The sequence below is a fragment of the Monodelphis domestica genome, chromosome 7 (assembly GCF_027887165.1).
Source record: "Monodelphis domestica isolate mMonDom1 chromosome 7, mMonDom1.pri, whole genome shotgun sequence".
Taxonomy (NCBI): Eukaryota; Metazoa; Chordata; class Mammalia; order Didelphimorphia; family Didelphidae; genus Monodelphis; species Monodelphis domestica.
The window spans coordinates 194235558-194256881 of record NC_077233.1 but is presented as its reverse complement, the minus strand read 5'-3'; the positions used below and the strand labels follow the sequence as shown (position 1 = coordinate 194256881).

The 21324-nt window shown below is 37.0% G+C and overlaps 1 pseudogene; it reads left to right on the top strand.

Moving 5' to 3' along the window:
• The first annotated feature begins 15981 nt into the window (after positions 1-15981).
• On the top strand, positions 15982-17003 carry LOC100617906 (phospholipid scramblase 1-like; annotated as a pseudogene).
• The last annotated feature ends 4321 nt before the right edge of the window (positions 17004-21324 follow it).

The window sequence follows — 21324 nt, the reverse complement described above, 5'->3', positions numbered from 1 at the left end:
CCAATGGTGAAATTTCCAACATTTATAAGTCTAAGGAATTTTAAGGTTTACAGATGCATCTAGCTCGAGATGTCTGTCAAGCCAGGGTTCCAATGGAATGTCCCAGGTTGTTGGCAGTTTGAGCTGACAGGGGGCAGGGTTTTTGGTCTCCGTGTTTCTGACTGGAAGCCTTTTTCCTTTTTCCTTCCATCTTTTTCCTTGGAGGTCTGAAGCTGGCTGAAAGGACCCCGGGGGGGGGGGGCAAACTTGGCTTTTGGTCGCTATATCTCTGACTGGAAGCCACCTTTTTCCCTGGAGGCTTTTGGCTGACCATACTGAGAAGAGAAACTAGGTTTATGGACTTTGGCTCTGTCTAGGGGACACACTTTTGCTCCCTGGAGGTTTGAGGCTGACTGAAAGATCTTTGTGAAGTTGATTTGGGTTTTGGGTTTCTCTGATTCTGAGCGGTTGAAGTTGACACTGAAGAAGAGATTTTCTTGGTGAAGAATAAGGATCTTGAAAAGATCTCCCTGTCTCAGAGTCACAGTCTGTGACTGGAGTCCTCCCTCAAACCTTTCTAATTTATCCCCATAGTCTAGGGAAATCCTCATCCCTCTTACCTCAGTTTCCCATCCTGTTATCCCAATAAACCCCTGTAGCAGTCCACACCTATCTAGGGACAAGGGAAACAATGTAAAAATTGTCTTAGAAGAGAGCATGCTCAGTCTTGCACATGGCTGGGAAAGCCTCTGACCCTTGACCCCAGCTTCCCCCAGGTTAGGCGGGAAAACAGGTTTCTTTGTGTTCACCTGGCTAAGAGAAACCACAACTATACCTTGTCATTAACCAATGATAATCATCCCTATGTGTTGTGTATATTTGCATATCAAAGAGATTAAATACAGGGCCACAGCAAGCTCTGCCCTCTCTTCCTCTCTTGGATCTTAGCTCTCACTGATGTCTGTCAGTGCTAGAGCTCGGCCTCTGGCCAAGCTCCATCTTTAATTCCTTTCCTTATCTACCTCTCCCACCTGGGACCTGGCTTTTGGCCAGGCACTCTCTTTTCTCTATCTTGTCTCCGACCTGTGTGGTATTAATTGTGGTTCTCAGGATGGATCATGCCACTGTGACATCCTAAGATCGGGGTTCTGTTGAGGCCCCATTATAATCAATAAGGCCTGGTTTCTGACTCATTTCTGCCACCTCATATCTATAACTTGGCTCCACCATGCCCCTCGGAGTATGCAAAACTTCTATCCTTTTTCTATCTTCCTACCTTGAGGCTTCTCTCCAGTTTGGGGAGCCTCAACCCCCTGACTGAGAAAGCAACTGGAGTATCTTTAAGCAGTAACAGTTTCCAGTCAGTTTTGAATGAGTAAGGAAATTCAAAGAGGTCCCTTTTCTTTTTTTTTTTTTAATTAAAACCCTTACCTTCTATCTTGGAGTCAATACTGTGTATTGGCAGAAGAGTGGTAAGGGTTAGGCAATGGGGGTCAAGTGACTTGCCCAGGGTCACACAGCTGAGAAGTGTCTGAGGTCAGATCTGAACCTAGGACCTCCCGTCTCTAGGCCTGGATCTCAATCCACTGAGCCACCCAGCTGCCTTTTCTTAATAGAAAGACTTTTAGGTCATAAAGAAAACCTGGCAAAATATCGGTGCCAAAAGGGGGGAGGTATTGCACATAAATAGTAGATTCTAAGCAGCATTTTTAATAAACAAGGTTCTGATAGAACACTGAATTGCTCCCCAGTACCAGTAGAGTTTATACATTTTAAAGCCTCAAGGCAGGAAACAGGGAGATAAGAAGAGAACCTTTGTGACTAGGAAAGCTAATCCATTCACCTATAGATTTATGCAGAAGTTCAATGGTAAATGAGTCTTTATTGTCAATGAATAAATACTCCGGAAAATGAAATGTGTACCCAAAACTGTTAGGAGAATTATTTTAACAAATTTTTATCTATAGATTTTACATTAGCTAACTCAGTTGCAGCGTTATTTTTTCATACTCAATAATAGGAGTAAAAAGCCTAAGCTATTTAAGCATATTTAAGAAACCAACAAGAAGGTTCAACGGCTGAGAGGGTGACACAGCAAAGCACTGTGGAGTGCTTAGGGCATGTTGGAGCACAAAAGACAACACGGCCATCCAATGCAGCTGAGGAAGTCTCCAGGTGTAACGACTTTTCCTGCCACTGGATCCAGGCTTCCAACGCTGAGAGAGTGGGACTGTCTCTGTGCATTGACTCTTCCACTTAAATCTCTTTCACATACAAGTGTTTTTGTGCACACTATGAAAACGCTCAAAGACAATCGTCATTCTCGGTTACCAAGAGACTACTACTATAAACTATATATTACATACCCCCAAGAGATAATAAGGAAAAAAAAACTTGTACAAAAATATTTATAGCCATGTTCTTTGTGGTAGCAACAAATTAGAAAATGAGAGGGTGTCCATCGATTGGGGAATGGCTGAACAAATTGTGGTATTTGATGGTGATGAAATACTATTGTGCTAAAAGGAATAATGAACTGGAGGAATCCCATGTAAACTTGAATGACCTCCAAAAATTGATGCAGAGTGAAAGGAGCAGAATCAGGAGAACATTGTACATGTTCTCCTGTACATGTAGAGACTGATACATTATGGCACAATTGAATGTAATAGACTTTTCTACTAGCAGCAATGCAATGACCCAGGACAATTCAGAGGAACTTGTGAGAAAGAATGCTGTACACATCCAGAGAAAGAATTGTGGAAATGAAAATGCATTAGAAGAATATGTGATTGATCATGTAATGTGCTAGGGATATGATTGGCGTTTTGATGTTAAAGGATCACATGACTGCAGATATGAATAACATAGAAATAGGTTTTGAACAATGACTCATGTATAACCCAATAGAACTGCTTGTCGGGTTTTGGAGGGGAGAGGAAAGAGCAGGGTGGGAGGGGGGGCATCATGAATCATGTAACCATGGAAAAATATTCTGAAAAACAAAAGAAAATGAATGGAAGAATAAATCATAGAAACAATCAACAGTTTTGTAAAAGACAAAGACAACAATGAGATAACATTCCAACATTTGTGGGATGTAGTCAGAGCAGTACTTAGGGGAAAATTTATGTCTCTAAATGTATATGTCAATACAAAAGAGGCGGGTCAGAAAAATAAATAGGGCATGCAACTAAAATACAAATAAGAAAGAACAAAATTAAAATCCTCAATTAAACATTCAAATGGAAATTCTGAAAATCAAAGGAGAGAATAATAAAATTAAAAGAAAAAATGAGCTTATTCATAAAACAAGGAGATAATTTTTATGAAAAACAAACAATAAAATGGGCAAACCATTGGTTAATTTGAAATTTTTCAAGGAAAAAAAAACAAATTTCTCATATAAAAAATTAAAAGTGTTAATGCACCACCAATGAAGATGAAATAAAAGTAATTATTAGGAATTATTTTGCCCAGTTATATACCTATAAAACTGACAACCTAAATGAACTGGGTAAATATTTACAAAAATGTATAAACTGCCCAGATTAATAGGAGAGGAAATAGAATACTTCACGTAATTCTTTCTCTGAAAAAGAAATTAAACAAGCTATAATTAAACTTCTTTTAAAAATCCACATGACTAAATAGATTCACAAGTTTATTTTGCTAAACATTTAAAGACTAATGAATCTTGGGACTATATAAACTATTTGAATAGATAAAGTTGTCCTGCCAAATTTCTTTTATGACACAAATATGGTTTTGATACCTGTAAACCAGGTAGAACAAACACAGAGAAAGAAAACTATAGACTAATTTTCTTAATGAATATCAATGCAAAAGCAATGAGATTATAGAAATATATCACAAAGATATATGACCAGGTAGGATTTATACCAGGAATGCAGGGCTGGTTCAATGTTAGTAAAAGTATAAGCATAATTGACCATATCAATAACAATAAAAATCATATTATTAAATTAATAGATGCATAAAGGGCCTTTGACAAAATTCAATGCCCATTATTATTAAAATACTAGAAACCACAGGAATCAATGGAATCTATTTTAAAATAATAAATAGTGTCTATCTAAACTAAGAGCAAATATCTGTAATGGGGATCAACTTGAAACTTTCCCAAATAAAGGAAGGATGGCCATTATCACCCACTATTATTTGAAATTATATTAGATGCTAGTTAGAGTAATAAGAAAAGAAAAAGAAATCAAATGAATAAAATAGTGAGCGAGGAAACAAAATGATCATTCTTTGCGGATGACATGATGGTCTACTTAAAGAATCCTAGAGAATCAACTAAAAAACTAATTGAAACAATTAACAACTTCAGCAAAGTTGCAGGAGATAAAATAAACCCAAATAAATCATCAATATTTCTATATTTTTCCCAACAAAAACAACCAAAATAGATAGAAAGAGAAGTTCTTTTTAAAATACACAATATAAAATTCCTGGGAGTCTGCCTGTCAAGATAAACCTGGGCATTATTTGAACAGAATTACAAAACACTTTTAGCAGAAATGAAGGCAGAGCTCAACAACTGGAGAAGTATTCATTGCTTATCTGTTGTCCAGGCCAATATGATAAAATGACTATCATGCCCATGTTAATTTGTTTTTTCAATACAATATTAATCATAACACCAAAAATTATTTTATGAAACTAGAAAATTAGTACAAAATTTAGAATAACAGAAGGTCAAGATGGAATTGTACTATAAGAAATGAGGAGCAGGATGGTTTCAGAAAAACCTGGGGAGCTTCCTATGAACTCATGCAAAATGAAGGAGAACCCTACACAGTAACAAGAATATTTTAGATATAATCAACTGTTAAAGGCTAGGCTACTCTGATGAAAACAAAGAAACAAGACAATTCCAAAGGACTCATAATGAAAAATACTATCTGTATCCAGAGAGAGAATTGAATAAATCTGAATGTTGATTGAAGTGTACTTTTTTTAAACTTTCTTTATTTTTATTGTTTTATCTTGTTTGTGTTTTCTTTTGCAACATGGCTAATATGGAAATCTGCTTGGCATGACCTCACATGTCTGCCTTCTAAAGGAGTGGGGAAGGGCAGGAGGAAGGGAGAAAATTTGAAACTCAAAAGTTTACTAAGTGATTATTAAAAATTCCTTTGTAATTATATAATTGGAAATAATTTTATGAAATTTAAAATAATACTTTGCTAATTTTATTGGCTAATTTGCTATAAGACAATTTCTTGAATGTACTTACTCTGTTTCTTCCTTAGTTTTCAGACTCCAAGATGCCTCTAGGAATGTGAACCAATATTTTTTTATCAAAATAATTTATCTCTTCTAGAACAAAATGCTTCCACCTGAACTGAACAGTCACAGTCTTTCTTAGTGACATCCAATTCTTCCCCATGAGCTTTTTTTTGAGAACATGATTCAAAAAACCTGATACTTTAGAAAAAGATAGAATCTTTACTTCTAGGTAATTTTGGCATTTGTCTCAATAGGGGAAAGAATTAATCCATTGACCTCTGACTTCTTTCTGGCCATAATCAATAAGTCCAAAATCACTCATACTGGTCAGAAAGTAGGATAAAGTTTAGATAGCACATAAACATTACTTCAGGATTGTAGTTTGCTAATTCCATTCACTAGCTCTATTTTTTGCCAACTCTTTGACCTTCTATATTCTAAACCTCACCTGCCTGCCTTAAATCTATGGCATCTTTTAGAATTCTTCTGCCTAAATGAATTTTCTGGCCTGCCTTCTCCTGACTAGTCCTGACCTAATATTGTCAACTATGGGGTAAAACACCAGGTATCCAACATGTGAATAGTTAAATGATTTAATACTTTCCAGATCATAAATGATATAAAGACATGAATAGTTTTAAAAGGAAGAATTCCAAGCCATCTATGACCACATAAAAAAAAATGTTCCAAATTAGAAATTAGAGAAATAAAAAATAAAGGAACTGGAGTTTGACTTTATACACACCAGATTGTCAAGGTGGCAAAAATGGAAAATGAAAAATGTTGGTGGGTCCAAGGAAAAGCAGGCACATTAATATACTTTTGTTGCAGGTATGAATTGGTCTAGCCCAGTGATGGTAAGTGCCCTAACTGCAACCTTCATGCTGCATGTGAGCCACCCCCTTACCCCAGACAAGGGAGGGAGGAAGTACTCCCATTGGGTTGCTGGGCAGAGGGGCGGGTCATATGAGGAATGTCCTTAGGTGTAGTGGAGAGGGGGAGGGGAACAAGTGCTCCCATTGGGCTGCTGGGCAGAGGGATGGGTCATGTGAGAAATATCCTCAGGCTTGGTGGAGAGGGAGAGGGAAGCAGCCTCCAGCATGTGTGCCATAGGTTTGCCAACACAAGTCTAGCCCTTCTGGAAAGTAATTTGGAACCAGACCCCAAAAGTTACTTAACTATGCATTTACTTTGGTCCAATGATATCATTATTAGGTCTATACCTCAAGGAGATCAAAGAAAGAGGGGAAGGCCTCATGTATATAAAATTTTTAAGCTCTAAACTTTTTTTTTGTTTTTGTTTTTTAAATATATTTTATTTGATCATCTCCAAGCATTATTCGTTAAAGACATAGATCATTTTCTTTTCCTCCCCCTACCCCCCATAGCCGATGCGTAAGTCCACTGGGCATTCGATGTTTTCTTGATTTGAACCCATTGCCTTGTTGATAGTATTTGCATTAGAGTGTTCATTTAGAGTCTATCCTCTGTCATGTCCCCTCAACCTCTGTATTCAGGCAGTTGCTTTTTCTTGGTGTTTCCACTCCCATAGTTTATCCTTTGCTTATGAATGGTGTTTTTTTCTCCTGGATCCCTGCAAGTTGTTCAAAGACATTACACCGCCACTAATGGAGAAGTCCATTACGTTCGATTATACCACAGTGTATTAGTCTCTGTGTACAATGTTCTCCTGGTTCTGCTCCTCTCGCTCTGCATCACTTCCTGGAGGTTGTTCCAGTCTCCATGGAACTTCTCCACTTTATTATTCCTTTTAGCACAATAGTATTCCATCACCAACATATACCACAGTTTGTTCAGCCATTCCCCAATTGATGGGCATCCCCTTGTTTTCCAGTTTTGGGCCACCACAAAGAGCGCAGCTATGAATATTTTTGTACAAGTCTTTGTGTCCATTATCTCTTTGGGGTACAGACCCAGCAGTGCTATGGCTGGGTCAAAGGGTAGATATTCTTTTGTCACCCTTTGGGCATAGTTCCAAATTGCCCTCCAGAATGGTTGGATCAGTTCACAACTCCACCAGCAATGAATTAATGTCCCTACTTTGCCACATCCCCTCCAGCATTCATTACTTTCCTTTGCTGTTATGTTAGCCAATCTGCTAGGTGTGAGGTGATACCTCAGAGTTGTTTTGATTTGCATCTCTCTGATTATAAGAGATGTAGAACACTTCTTCATGTGCTTGTTGATAGTTTTGATTTCTTTATCTGAGAACTGCCTATCCATTTCCCTTGCCCATTTATCAATTGGAGAATGGCTTGATTTTTTGTACAATTGATTTAGCTCATTATAAATATGAGTAATTAAACCTTTGTCAGAGGTTTCTATGAAGATTTTTTCCCAATTTGTTGTTTCCCTTCTGATTTTTGTTATATTGGTTTTGTTTGTGCAAAAGCTTTTTAGTTTGATGTAGTCAAAATTATTTATTTTACATTTTGTGACTCTTTCTAAGTCTTGCTTGGTTTTAAAGCCTTTCCCCTCCCAAAGGTCTGACATGTATACTATTCTGTGTTTACCCAATTTACTTATGGTTTCCTTCTTTATGTTTAAGTCACTCACCCATTTTGAATTTATCTTGGTGTAGGGTGTGAGGTGTTGATCTATTCCTAGTCTCTCCCACACTGTCTTCCAATTTTCCCAGCAGTTTTTATCGAATAGTGGATTTTTGTCCCAAAAGCTGGGATCTTTGGGTTTATCGTATACTGTCTTGCTGAGGTCGCTTTCCCCCAGTCTATTCCACTGATCTTCCTTTCTGTTTCTTAGCCAGTACCAAATTGTTTTGATGACTGCTGCTTTGTAATATAGTTTTAGGTCAGGGACTGCAAGGCCCCCATCATATGTGTTTTTTTTTCCATTATTTCCCTGGATATCCTTGATCTTTTGTTCTTCCAAATGAACTTTGTTATGGTTTTTTCTAAATCAGTGAAGAAGTATTTTGGTAGTTCAATGGGTATGGCACTAAATAGATAAATAAGTTTGGGTAGGATGGTCATTTTTATTATATTGGCTCGTCCTATCCATGAGCAGTTAATGTTTTTCCATTTGTTCAAGTCTAGTTTTAGTTGTGTGGCGAGTGTTTTGTAGTTGTGTTCATATATTTCCTGTGTTTGTCTTGGGAGGTAGATTCCTAGGTATTTTATTTTGTCTAAGGTGATTTTGAATGGGATTTCTCTTTCTAGTTCTTGCTGCTGAGCTGTGTTGGAGATATATAGAAAAGCTGATGATTTATGTGGGTTTATTTTGTATCCTGCAACTTTGCTAAAGTTGTTGATTATTTCAATTAGCTTTTTGGTTGAATCTCTAGGATTCTTTAAGTAGACCATCATGTCATCCGCAAAGAGTGATAACTTGGTCTCCTCCTTGCCTATTTTGATGCCTTCAATTCCTTTATCTTCTCCAATTGCTACTGCTAGTGTTTCTAGTACAATGTCAAATAGTAGAGGTGATAATGGACATCCTTGTTTCACTCCTGATCTTATTGGGAATGCATCTAGTTTATCCCCATTGCAGATGATATTAGCTGTTGGTTTTAGATATATACTGTTTATTATTTTTAGGAATGACCCTTCTATTCCTATGCTTTCTAGTGTTTTTAATAGGAATGGGTGTTGTATTTTATCAAAGGCTTTTTCTGTATCTATTGAGATAATCATGTGGTTCTTGCTAGTTTGCTTGTTGATGTGGTCAATTATGTGGATGGTTTTCCTAATGTTGAACCAGCCCTGCATCCCTGGTATGAATCCTACTTGATCATGGTGAATGATCCTTCTGATCACTTGCTGGAGTCTTTTTGCTAGTATCCTATTTAAGATTTTTGCATCTATATTCATTAGGGAGATTGGTCTATAGTTTTCTTTCTCTGTTTTTGACCTGCCTGGTTTTGGAATCAGTACCATGTTTGTGTCGTAAAAGGAGTTTGGTAGAACTCCCTCTTTGCTTATTATGTCAAATAGTTTGTATAGTATTGGGATTAACTGTTCTCTGAATGTTTGATAGAATTCACAGGTGAATCCATCAGGCCCTGGGGATTTTTTCTTAGGAAGTTCTTTGATGGCTTGATGGATTTCAATTTCTGATATGGGATTATTTAAGAATTCTATTTCCTCTTCTGTTAGTCTAGGCAGTTTGTATTTTTGTATATATTCATCCATTTCTCCTAAATTGGTGTATTTATTGCCATATAATTGGGCAAAGTAATTTCTAATGATTGCCTTAATTTCATCTTCATCGGAGGTGCTGTCCCCCTTTTCATCTTTAATGCTGTGAATTTGCTTTTCTTCCTTCCTTTTTTAAATTAGATTGACCAGTTCTTTGTCTATTTTGTTTGTTTTTTCAAAGTACCAGCTTCTTATCTTATTTATTAAATCAATAGTTCTATCACTTTCGATTTTATTAATTTCTCCCTTAATTTTTAGGATTTCTAATTTGGTTTTCTGCTGGGGGTTTTTAATTTGATCGCTTTCGAGTTTTTTCAATTGCATTTCCAATTGATTGATCTCTGCTCTCCCTTGTTTGTTAATATGAGCTTTCAGGGATATGAATTTGCCTCTGATTACCGCTTTGGCTGCATCCCAAAAGGTTTGAAAGGATGTTTCGCCATTGTCATTTTCCTCGATGAAATTATTAATTGTTTCTATGATTTCTTCTTTAACTAAAAGGTTTTGGAGTATCATATTGTTTAATTTCCAATTGGTTTTAGATTTGGTTTTCCATGTACCATTACTAATCATTATTTTTATTGCCTTGTGATCTGAGAAGGCTGCATTCATTATTTCTGCTTTTTTGCATTTGTGTGCTATGTTTCTGTGACCTAATGTATGGTCAATTTTTGTGAATGTGCCATGTGGTGCTGAGAAGAAGGTGTATTCCTTTTTATCCCTATTTATTTTTCTCCATATGTCTATTAATTCTAATTTTTCTAAGATTTCATTCACTTCTTTTACCTCTTTCTTATTTATTTTTTGATTTGATTTATCTAAATTTGATAATGGTTGGTTTAAGTCTCCCACTAGTATGGTTTTATTGTCTATTTCTTCCTTCAATTCTCCTAGTTTCTCCATTAGAAATTTGGGTGCTATATTATTTGGTGCATACATGTTGATTAATGATATTTCCTCGTTGTCTAGAGTCCCTTTTAACAAAATATAATTACCTTCCCTATCCCTTTTGATCAGGTCTATTTTTGCATTGGCTTTATCAGATATCATGATTACCACTCCTGCCTTCTTTCTATCAGTTGAGGCCCAGAAGGTCTTACTCCATCCTTTAATTCTGACCTTGTGGGTGTCAACCCGCCTCATGTGTGTTTCTTGAAGACAACATATGGTAGGATTTTGGATTCTAATCCATTCTGCTATTCGTCTACGTTTTATGGGTGAGTTCATCCCATTCACGTTCAAAGTTATGATTGTCATTTGTGGACTCCCTGGCATTTTGATTGCCTTCCCTAATTCTAACCTTTTCTTCTTCGGCTCTACCTTTTAGTCCAGTGATTTACTTTGAATCAGTCCCCCTTGTCCCCTCTCTTGATGTTTCCCTTTTTAGTCCCTCCCTTTTTGTTCCCTCCCCCTCCCCCCTCTCTTTCCCTCCCTTTTTGTTCTCCCTCTCCCCCTCCCCCCCTTGGTTTTCCCTTCTCCTTACCCTTGTTGGGTAAGATAGAATTCAAGATCCCAATGGATCTGGATGTTTTTCCCTCTCAGAGCTGATTTCCCTGAGATTGAGGTTTAAGTAACCCCCCCCCCTCTCTTCCTCTCCTTCTTATAGGAGTTTTCTTCCCCTCCCCTTCCCATGTGAATCTTTGTGTGAGAATGATTATTCTATTTGGTCTTTCTTTACCCCCTATTTATACATTACATTTTTTCCCCCACATGTTAGTATACATAGGTTGATATAAATGTAGTCCTTATAGAAGAGAGTTTGAGTAAAAGAAGAAGATAACATTTTCCCCTTTCCTTAATATTTACCTTTTCAGGTATTCCTTGCTCTTTGATTTTCGGTATCAAACTTTCCACAGAGCTCTGGTCTTTTCTTTGCAAAAAGTTGGAAGTCTTCTATTTTGTTGAATGTCCATACTTTCCCGTGGAAGTATATAGTCAGTTTTACTGGGTAGCTGATTCTTGGTTGGAGACCCAGCTCTCTTGCCTTTCTGAAGATCATGTTCCATGCCTTACGATCATTCAGAGTAGAACTTGCAAGGTCTTGTGTGACCCTGATTGGCATTCCTTTATATCTAAATTGTCTTTTTCTGGCGTCCTGTAGGATTTTTAAGCTCTAAACTTTTTAAAAAATTTTAAGCTCTAAAAACTAAGGGGGGAATCTATCAATTAGGTAATGGCTGAAAAAATTCTGGTACATAGAATACTATGGGACTGTGACTGTAAGAAATGATGAAAGGGACAATTTCAGAGAAACTTGGGGAGATTTATATGATCTGATGTTGAGTGAAGGGAAGAAGAACAAATGCATATTAAGTAAGTTAAATTATATTAAAATTGTTAGATAAATGTTTTAACATAACTATTTTAGTGGAAGTTAGACTGTACTGCCATAGAAAGAAATCAGATTCTGGGAGGAAGAGCACTTGGATTCAAATTCTATTTCTGATGTTCTACTCTTTTTGACATTGAGCAAATCAATTAATTTCCTAGTTTTCAGTTTTCTCTGCACTGAATAAGAGAGTTGGACTAGATGGCCTTTAAGACCTTTGATTTTTTTTAAATCTTACCTTCTATCCTAGAATCAATACTAAGTATTGGTTCCAAGGCAAAAGAGCAGAGGTAAGGACTAGGAAATTGGAGTTAAATGACTTGTCTGGGATCAAACAGCTAGGAAGTTAGATCTAGGGTCTTAAGCATAAACAAATTTCTTTGTATGTACAGACATATCTGTACATAACAGATATGTGTCTGAAAAGTTGATTAGAAATATCTGTAGATTGTGTAATTTGAACTATACAAGAAATCATATATTTAATTAAAATAACTGACACTTTAAAATGATCATTTTTATTGTTTGAAGTTTATAAAAATTTATATATATTTTTGTATTAGAGTCATAAAAACTCTGAGGTAAATGCTATGAATAATATTATATCTCTCTCGTTTTGCACTTAAAGAAATTGATATTCAACAAGGTAGGTGACATGTTCATGATCATTCCACTAGTGGGTCTCAGAGGCAAGATTTGAACTATATTTGCTTTGAGTCTAACACTCTATACCAGGATAATATTGCTTCAAGCTCATCCTTCTCTCGCTGCTGTCATGAGGAAGATTAGTATAAACCATCACCTTTTTTTTTTCTTTTTAAACCCTTAATTTCTGTCTTAGAATCAATACTGTATTTTGGCTCCAAGGTAGAAGAGTGGTAAGGGCAAGGCAATGGGGCTTAAGTGACTTGCCCAGGGTCACACAGCTAGTAAGTGTCTGAGGTAAAATTCGAACCTAGTCCTGTCTCTAGGCCTGGCTCTCAATCCACTGAGCCACCCAGTTGCCCCTTAAAATTTTTTTATTTAAAATTTTTTTATTAACACCATTTATTAATGCTATTATTATTATTATTATTTTTAGGCAATTAAGTGACTTGCCTAGGATCGCATTGTTAGGAAGTATTTGAGGTCATATTTGAACCCAGGTCTTCCCAACTTCAGGCTTGATGTTCTATTCACTGTGCTACCTACCTGCTTCTAGTATAATTATTTAAATTTATTTGTTTGTTATGTTAAAACATCCATTTAGTGCATGTTTTTAGGTGTGGTGGAGAGGGGGAGGGGAGAAGGCTCTCCCATTGGCCTGCTAGGCAGAGGGGTAGGTCATGTGAGGAATGTTCTCAGGTGTGATGGAGAGGGGAAAAGGCTCTCCCATTGGTCTGCTAGGCAAAGGCATCATTAGACAAAATGAGATGCCTTAGAGAAGGCATCATTTGACAAAAAGATATGTATATGTATATATATATACAAATCTTTGTCCTACTTATTTCCATTTATCAACTCTTTCTCTAGAGGAAGACCTATACAAGTTATTCTTTAAACAATATTTCTGTTGTACATTATATTTTCTTGTTTTACTCCTTTCACTCTTCATAACTTCATGTAAGTCTTTCCATGTTTTTCCAGAATTAACCTGCTCGCCATTTCTTACAGCACAGTAGTATTCCATGACAATCGTTTGCTATGACATGTTCAGCCATTCCCCATTGGATGGACATCCCTTCAATTTCCAGTTCTTTGCTACCACAAAGAGTGCTGCTATAACCATTTTAGAACACCTCTTTTCTTTTCCTTTTCCCCTGATCACCTTAGGAATAACCTAATAGTGACATTGCTGGGTCAAAGGGTATCCATAGTTTTATTAGTCAGACTATAATCACCAGGCCTGTAGTCTGGTGGTGATTTCCTTCTGGAGCTTTCTACTGTCCACTTGCTAAGTCCAAGTCATGTCTACAGAGGCTGAGAAGTTGCTGTCCCCAGGAAACAATGCACCCACCCAGCCATGAGAAGATGTTTGGTTTATCAGTCCTTTGGGTCATCGACCTGGAAGAGTTCAGATCTGGGTCATCTCATCTAACCTCATTCTACAGATGGAAAAACTAAGGCCCACTGGGGTTAAGTAACTTACCCATGGTCACCCAGATAAGGGCAACTCAATCCTTTGGCTCCAGAACCAGTGCTCTCCCCACTGTTCCTCACAGGCCTCTATTGAAAAGAGGTGTGTGTGTGTGTGTGTGTGTGTGTGTGTGTGTGTGTGTGTGTGTGTGTGTGTGCCCTATCTTGGTGGAAGGAGCAGGAAGAGGAGCGACTGAAAGAGAAATGTCTCCTAATAATTCCAGAAGTTAAATGACAGGTCAGAGAAAAAAAATTAAAGATGGAAAGAACATTAGAAATCATCATCTAAACTTCTGTTCCCATTTTACAAATGAGAGGAGTCCAAGAGCACAACTCTGGGGAGATGATAGAGGTGGGACTCATCCCCTTAACTTCTCCTTCAGTTGTTTCAGTTGCATCCTACTCTTCGAGACCCCGTTGGAAGTTTTCTTGGCAAAGACACCGCAGCCATTTGTCATTTCTTTCTCCAGCTCATTTTACAGAGAATTGGACGTGACCAAAAAAACTACTAAAAGGGAGTGATTCCCTCCAACACTGTCGATCAATTGCTACCTATCTTCCTCCGACCCTCCTGGGTGACTTTTGTCCATGTCTTTATATGAATTTATCAGAGGGAGTCCACACATTATTTGGGGGCAAGAAGGCAGGGATCATTTTCTTGTTCTCTTGTATATTTTTTGTATATCTCTTTTGTTCTCTGGCGTATCCCAGTAGGGAAGGTGTCTGTCCATTGGTTTTTATTCTTGTTCTCAGCTACAAAATGGATAATTATAGCACCTTCCTCACAAAAGTGTTGTAAAGATTGAATGGGATAATGTTTAAAAAAGCTTTGGAAACCATAAAGTGCTATATGAATTTGAGCTATTATTATTATTATCATCACATGACTAGCCCATCTTTTATGAGCTTTTTTTTACCCTTTTTCTATTGTAATTCTTCATTTGTAATTTATTGCAGCCTTCTCATACCCATTATGTGCCCCTCCATTGCCTTTTGGATGATCCTGAACTTTAATTCTTTGCAATCTTTAGGTAAAGATCAGTAGGGCAGAAAAAGGAAATGCCATCTTTTATGAAACACAAATCTACACATGCTCAAAACTTTGATCATTTCAGGCTTTGCCTTGTAATTTTGCCCAGGACCTTAATGTGATATTTAAAATAAAATGGCCTAAAAAAGACCTCACTGAAGTATGTAAGAGTGGATCTGATGGATAGGATGACTCCCAGCTAGACATGTCAATTTGAAAATTGGTTAAAATGTGTATTATTTACCCAATGACCCATATATGCTCTTTAAAAAGCCATACTTGCCTTTCAGGTAAACATACGTTCAGATTGTTTTTTAAATGTATATCATTTATTTCATAGACCATGGCAGCCCGGTGAGAGGGGAGCTATGGTCTATTGCATAAATAGGTGTTTGGACAGTTTTAAAAATGCATACAATTTACGCCCATATGCCCAGTGAAAATCATAATAGGAATGGGTTATTAGGAACAAACAGCAGCCACTTTTCAAAACCAAGAAATGATCAGGCCAAATGATGCCTGGTAAAAATCCCTTATTTGTACAAAGTTGCAGAAACATCTATTTATGTAGCCCTAAGTCCCTTCTGAGCCTTCATCCAGGATAGTACTACCTCTCCTTAGGAAAAGCTCTGGGGAGTTTTTGTATAATTGTTAACCATTTTCTTCCATTCTCTTTACTTCTACTCAAGCTAACCAAACTCCAATCTCTTTTTGAAAAATCCAGCCCATGTACATTTCATAGGGAATAGACTGAAGGAATTTCATTTATTTATTTTAAAATATAAACATTTATGGAATAAGCCTAAAGGATATCATTTATTTTTTTAGACAAAGCCTTAACTGAATTTGAGTCTAATACTTGCCTGACGTTATAATCCATACTTTGAAGCCAAAAAGCATATTAAGCGAATCAATTAAAATTCAAATCCCCTTATCAGAGACCACATGCCTGGGTTGTCCCTCATCCAGCCCTCTGTTAACTAAGATCATTGGATTACTCAATAAAAATACTACTAAGAGAGAAGAATTTTGAAATAAGGATTCAGTTTTATTTCATTCAATATATTTACGTGGTTACTTTGTGAGATACTGGCTTGAGTATACATTTTTTTTTTCAGAATAATATATACTTCTAGAGCCCTGCCAGCTGAGTAGAGTTGGGAATTTTCTTGGACTGTCTGGACCTTCACTGCATCAGGTATAACTATATTTCCTCTGAATTTTTCAAAAGGAGACAGACTTTGGAACCAGTTAACAGCCATATACAATCAAGGTGGACAAGGGAACTCTCAGTATCCAACAGGAACATTTCAAGATTCTCCAGAACATACAGGTGTTGGACCTACTGGATTTCCTGTCTACCAACAACCTTTCACCTTTTCTAATCAACCTTAACCTGGTATGTATGTCTCTTCCAACACAATGGATACCAGTACCACCACCAATGAATTGTCCACCTGGACTGGAACCCTTAATTCAGCTAGACCAGTTACTGATCCATCAGCAAACTGAACGTCTGGAAGTACTCAAAGGGTTTGAAACCAACAACAAATATGAAATTAAGAATAGCCTTAGGCAGAGAGTTTACTTTGTAGTGGAGGAACATGATTTCTGTACTCCAAACTGCTATGGATTCTCAAGACTTTTGTTATAAAGATTCTGAGCTATTCAAACATGGAAGCAATACGCCTTGAGAGACCTCTGAGATGTACTTCCTGTTGTTTCCCCTGCTGCCTGCAGAAGTTGGAAATAGAATCACCTCCTGGTGTACCAATAAGTTAAGTTGTCCAAACATGGCACCCGTTTCTGCCAAAGTTTGCAGTTCTAAATGAGAGCCATGAGGAGGTGTTGAAAATTGTTGGCCCATGTATTGCTTGTAATACATTGTTTGAACAGTTGTTGTTCAAGCATTGACTCTGATGTAAACTCTCTTAATGAAGACGCTATAGTTGGGAAAATGGCAAAACAATAGACAGGATTTGTAACAGAAGCATTTGCAGATGCTGGTAACTTTTTAATTCAATTCCCACTAGACCTTGATGTGAAAAGGAAGGCTGCCATGTTCGGTGTTTGCTTCCTCATTGACTTGATGTTTTTTCGAAGGAGGTGGAGGTGGTGACTCAGGGGCGGGAGTATGACAATAATTGGATGGATTTCTCCTTAGTTTCTTTTCAAGAACTTATATTAGGACATATGAGTTGGAAATATAATAGGATCTTTAAAAAATTAACTTAAAATTTGTATATTTATAATGATGGACTCTGTGTAATGTTAACACCCTCAGGTTTATGCTAAATAGACCCTTCCTTAGTTTCCCCATCTGTAAAATAAGGAAGATGAATTAAATGACCTCTAAGGTCTCTTCTGGCTGTAGACATATAATCCATTGCTCATATCATTGATTTACAAAAGTCTGATATATCAAATCTGTTTTGAATGTAAAATGTTTGCTTTGGGGACAACATATAAGTAATGTTTGATGTTTAGGTAAAAAGTGAATACTATATAAAATTGTTCTGTTCTATATTGTCTACTTTTTCTATGGAAATTTAAAAAATTATGGTTTAACTTATAGCTAGCTAAAATTTGTAAATAATTGCTAATTATATAATATGCAAAAATACATGATTCCTTTTTCAAGCTTTAATATAGTTTGAAAATATACCCAAGGGAAATAAGACAAAATAGCATTTACTAACAAATACAAACAAATAACATTCATTAATCATCTGATGTCTAAGATAGCTATGCTCTAATGAAATTTAGCTATTGTGACTATAATTTTCTTATCCAAAAGAAAAACCTAAGAAACTACTTTATTTTTTATGACTTTTGGTTACAGAGTGATTATTTTTTCTTGTTTATATAACTCAACATTAAGATATCCTTGAGGGTAGGAATAATCTTTTGCCTCTTTTTGGATCTTTAGCATTTAACACAGTAGCACATGGTAGATGCTCAATGAATGTTTATTGACTATATGACTAATATTAACAACCTAAGAATGAAAAGAAGAGTGGTAAGGGTTAGGTAATGGGGGTTAAGTGACTTGCCCAGGATCACACAGCTAGAAAGTATCTGAGGCCAGATTTGAAACCAGGGCCTCCCATTTCTAGGCCTGGCTCTCAATCCACTGAGCAACCCAGCTGCCCCCACCATCTCTTAAGACCAATAAAAAAGAATAACATATACTTTTAAAAAATGTTCAGCATATAATTACCATGGAAAACAGCAAGAAAAGAAAAGAAAAGAAAAGAAAAGAAAAGAAAAGAAAAGAAAAGAAAAGAAAAGAAAAGAAAAGAAAAGAAAAGAAAAGAAAAGAAAAGAAAAGAAAAAGATAAATCTAGTCCAGAGCTGGACCTTAGAAACATATCACTTCCATTGCAAATAAAGAAAACTAGAATTGGGAAAGCATAGAATTAGGACCATAGAATCTCATAACTTAAAGCTTAAAGAATTTCTCTTACTCCCCAAATGTATCTGGGGAAATTGTACATGCATTGGAACACACAGGGATGCTTTAGACTCATCTCTTAACAGCTCTGGAGAGCCAACTGCTAAATTTTCAGTGTGAGCATTTAAACCTCGGAAATTGGTAAACTCTATAAATAAGGTCTTGATTTATTATTTTGTTGATTTCTTAACTTAAGAAAGAGACAGATAAAATGTTAATAATTCAGATTAAAGTTTTTTAAAAAATTTACCTCTCTTTTTAGAATCCATACTATGTATTGATTTCAAGGCAGAAGAGAGGTAACAAGTAGGCAATAGGGGGCCAAATGACTTGCCCAGGGTCACTCATCTAGGAAGTATCTGAGGACAGAATTTAACTGAAGATTTCCCTTCTCTGGGCCTAGCTCTCAAACCACTGAGCCACCTAGCTGCTCCCAATTAAGACAAAACTGAAAGGTATGTCACCGGGACATTTTTTTGGGGGGGGGGGGAGTGTGCTATTAAAAACATTTACCAGTGCATTCTACCTATTCATACTAGTGATGTCATAATCTGTATGGTTATATTGTTCTCTGTTATAGAAACCCCTTGAAGGCAGGAACATTTTGGTTTTTGTCTTCTTATTCCCAATATCTAGAACTAGACATAGCACAAAGTAGCTAATTAATAAACACTTGTTGAATAGGATATATTGAATTAAATTGAATTGATCTTTCTGTCTTTACTTAAAAACCCTGAGTAAAGGCTACTAGTCATCTGTGGAAGATACCCATTCTAATTTTTTTAAACCCTTACCTTCTGTATTAGTATTAATATTAAGAATTAGTTCCAAGGCAGAAGATCAGTAAAGTTTAGGCAGTGGGGGTTAAATGACTTATCCAAAGTCACACAGCTAGGAAGTGTCTGAAACCATATTTGAACCCAGGATCTCCCATCTCCAGGCCTGGTTCTCTATTCAACCTAGCAGCCCCTTCTGTATGACTTTTTAAAGCCATTTATAATCAAGCCTCTTCCTCTCTTTCCACTTTCTTCTCCTTCTTCTCCTCCTCCTCCTCCTCCTCTTCCTCCTCCTCCTTTTCCTCCTCCTTTTCCTCCTCCTCTTCCTCCTCCTCCTCCTTCTCCTCCTCTTCCTCTTCTTCCTTCTCCTCCTCCTCCTCCTCCTCCTCCTTCTCCTACTCCCCCTCCTCCTTCTCCTCTTCCTCCTCTTCCTCCTTTGTAAAGGTAAAAGGTCATGTTTATTGTATATCTTCTGGTGCAATAGGAATTGTGGGCAAGGGAAGGTACCCCCATATTCCACTCTCACAGCTTCCTCCATGACCTCTTCCCAGGCCAACCTCTTGGCTATGGCCGCTAAGTTTGCCAGCCCAGGATGCCCCCTGGATATAGGGGCACAGGCTTAGCAGAAGCTTGATGCCCCTAATGCTGCCATGAATTATTGCAGCATTTATGCATTTCTTCACTATTTAACATGTATAAAACTTTCCCCCCATTTTTATTAGGTTCCCATCTTCTTTATGGCTCCTGACAAAGGTTTGGAGTGTTTTCCCCCTAACCCCATTTCCTCTATAAGCCTTGTGGTTTTTATTGCAAAGTTTTGCAATTTGTGGTTCTCAGGAACATATCTGCAGCATCATAGTGGAACTGACTGTACTGAAAGAGAGATATCCTATCTAGCCTCCTCACCGCCTAGTATTCTTTTTTCCAAGCCAAATGCCCCATTTCCTCCTGTGAATACTCATACAGAATGAATTCATTCCTGCTGCAGATTTGCTAACTTTCCCAAAGTCACACGGTTAAGGAGAAGCCAAAATCGGAACCCCAGAAAGGCAGGGTAGTGTAGTGTAGTAGACAGCACATTGGACTTGGAGTCAAGAAGAACTAGGCTCAAATACAACTTCTGCTTCTTGTGAGACCTTGGGCAAGTCACAACCCCAAAAGGGATCACAAAGAGTGCAACACAACTGAAAAACAACTAAACAAAAAATGTCTAGTACCTACCTTAGAGAATTATTGTGATGCTCACATAAGATAATCTATCCTAAGTCCTTTGCAATCCTTTACACATAAATAATAGCATTATTATTGATATTGTTTCTTTGGTTTATTCTTCTGTAAAATGGGAATAATAATAGCACTTCATAGGATTGTTGTGCAGACCAAATGAGACAGCATGCAAAGCACTTTGCAAATTTTTAAATGCTATTTTTGCTATTATTAATAATAACATCGTCTAGTGCTCTCTCCATCCACCCACCCACTGCATCCCCATCAGGCTTTGTGTTCTAGGAATTATGCTATAGGGAGGTACTTTGTCAGTGAGTCAGGGAATAAGTGATCAGAGCTGAAAAATAATTTGTAGATCGTCTCATCTGATCCTCTCATTTTATGGAAGGAATCTAGGTACTCTCAGGAAAAATAGATATGGGAACATGCACACAAAAGAAAGACAGTAAGCATATAGCTTATCCAAAGCAAACAAGAGAAAAAGAGGGAGGTAGAGAGATGTACCTGAGCTTACAATCACTGTATTCAAGAAAGCAAAAACTCCTATCAGTTCTTCAAGGACTTTGTATCTAGGCTATAGTTTAATCAGGCCCTTTGTTGCTGTTTAGGGTCCCTCCTGTACAGTCTGTTCAGAGGACATTTCAGTGTGTTTGTTAGCACTTTCCATGTAGGTCAAATTAGTCTTTGTTGTGAAAGCAAGAAGAGAAAGAGAGAAAGAAAGAGAGAAAGAAAGAAAGAAAGAAGAGAGAGAGAGAGAGAGAGAGAGAGAGAGAGAGAGAGAGAGAGAGAGAGAAAGAGAGAGAGAGAGAGAAGGAAAGGAAGGAAGGAAGGAAGGAAGGAAGAAAGAAAGAGAAAGAAAGAAAGAAAGAAAGAAAGAAAGAAAGAAAGAAAGAAAGAAAGAAAGAAAGAAAGAAAGAAAGAAAGAAAGAAAGAAAGAAAGAAAGAAAGAAAGAAAGAAAGAAAGAAAGAAAGAAAGAGAAAAA